Source organism: Lathyrus oleraceus, chromosome 5 (genome assembly GCF_024323335.1).
Source record: "Lathyrus oleraceus cultivar Zhongwan6 chromosome 5, CAAS_Psat_ZW6_1.0, whole genome shotgun sequence".
NCBI lineage: Eukaryota > Viridiplantae > Streptophyta > Magnoliopsida > Fabales > Fabaceae > Lathyrus > Lathyrus oleraceus.
In genome coordinates, this window is record NC_066583.1 from 305,903,416 (window position 1) to 305,905,655 (window position 2,240).

The window sequence follows — 2,240 nt, forward strand, 5'->3', positions numbered from 1 at the left end:
AATTAATCCAATTGATCTCTAATTTCTAAAATTAATCGAAATTAGTGAACTCCAAAATTTCTAAAAATTCTATTAAACTAAATCAAATTTTATATATTTTTTCTACATTTCTAAGATCTAATTAAAATTGAATCCTAAAATCTCTAATATAATCTAGAAAGTCTAATAAGCCTAATAAACTCCTAATCATCTAATTAAGTTAACATTCAAATCAACCTTTAATAAAATTCTAATTACTACTAAACACCTAAATGTAATCACACAAAACAAGTAAATAAGCTCATCAACTGAGAAATGGGCATAGTTCAGGAACAATATGGGGCACCTGGCCCATTCTGATTTTGTTGAGTGAACTTAGGGGGTGTGGCAGGCCATGTAAGGTGCTGCTAACAAGTTTGGGCCGAAGGCCCACATTCTTCCAAGAAATTCCAAGAATCGGGTCAAAAAGGTCCAAAATCCATGTCCATGTCGCAATGCCTTCAACTCCGGAAATCTTCAAATGGATTACGGCGAGATGGAAGGAAGTGTGCCGCGCTCCAACCACACGCCTCTGCCGTCACCGCGTCATCGCCGGAAAAGAGAGATTCACTCCGATACGTCTTACGTGTTGGCCGTTGTTGTTGTCCAATTCCAGGTTGTTGCATCGCGGTGGCGGATGATGAAGCGAGACAGACAAACGCGACGGAGCAGCAACAAAACACGACGAACGCGACGAGTTCAACGGCGAATACACGAATTCGCCATTCAAATGTGAAATCCACGTCTACCTTCAATCATGGTTCAACTTTACCCGCGCAGAAAAAATAGAAGCAAGAACTCACCGATCTGAGTCGCCAACAGGTAACGAATCTTCTTCCTCAGTTTTGATCCCTCCTCCTTCTTCTCAAGCTTCTGCTACTGCTGTAACGTTATCGTCTTCGAACTATGGTGTATGATGAATTGTGAAAAGTTCTGTGAATTTCTCTCTGATGAATTCTGGAAACAGAATGTGAATTGAGTTCTCTTCCCTATGTAACTTCTGTTGCATTGTGATGAATGAGAAAAAGATTTGATCGAAAAAGGAATGGATTCTAAGCTTTTTTTGTTATGCTATGAATAGAAGATGAATGAGAGAAAACTTCTCCCGATTTGAGGTGTGAGTGTGAATTGATAGAGCTCACTTTTCTGTTACTAAATTCCAATGAAATTCAGTTGAAATTAACTGTGAATTTACTTGTTAGTTACAAATGATCACTTTGTTAGAAATTCAAATTGTAACTTATTGTTAAATGGAATGTAATTCACAGTGAAATGAAATTTGAATTCATTCTTTTCCCTCCCTGCATTATGCAGTAATCCTGGTTGTGTATTGAACTGGTCTTTTTGTGAGATTGCCATGAGTTTGACATGCTGTGAGTTCCAAATGTTAACTGCTATTGTGAACTGTTTTGCAGGTCGTTTGGTTACGAAGGAGGGGCTTTTAAAAGTATTCAATTCGCTGTAACACCTTATGAAAGAATTTTGTGAAGATGGCGGGTTGTATTTGCAGGTTTAGGCTAAATTGGAGGGTTATTGGGGTTGGTTTTTGGAGAAGTTTCATTGAGGTTCGAAGGGAGGGGTTGTCGATTCTGGAAAATGGTCGGTTCAGTATGACTCATTAGCTTGCTTTAGGTTTTGATAGGTGAATTGGCGCAGTTGATCGGCTTGTGCCGCCATAATGTTGCAAGCAAACGTGAAGTCTTTGGAAGCGCAATGTGGAGGTGACGATTGCAAAGGCAAATCCAAGACGAGCCGATAGCTTCACATCCTCTTCTTCTTTTTAATTTGTAATTGTGTAACTGGATTAGATCCGCATGCTTGTATTCATGTTTTATGCTATGCCAAGGCTCATGTGGATCCATGACTTAATGTGATGCAAATATTTTATGACTAATGCAAATCCTGTTTTTCATTCACTTCAAATGCATATGTAAATGCAACATAACATGACTTAATGTGATGCAAATATTTTATGACTAATGCCTGTTTTTCTTTCATTTCAAATGCATATATGTAAATGCATCATAACATGACTTAATACAATTAGTCATAAGTGTCATGGAAATGAAATGGATATAAGATGATATGCTTAAAATAATCAAAGTTAGTCACTTGACTTTGGTGAGCTAGCTCCCAAACCAATTTTCTTGTAATTTTGTATGCCTATTGTATAAACATTGTAATGTGCCACTGTATGAAATGAAAGCGTTTTGCATGAAAAA

The 2,240-nt window shown here is 37.5% G+C and overlaps 1 long non-coding RNA gene across 1 annotated transcript; it reads left to right on the forward strand.

Moving 5' to 3' along the window:
- The first annotated feature begins 376 nt into the window (after nucleotides 1-376).
- Nucleotides 377-1,934, forward strand: LOC127084171 (uncharacterized). Its single transcript, XR_007788643.1, has 2 exons — nucleotides 377-840; nucleotides 1,434-1,934. It is a non-coding gene; the product is annotated as an uncharacterized LOC127084171 (long non-coding RNA).
- The last annotated feature ends 306 nt before the right edge of the window (nucleotides 1,935-2,240 follow it).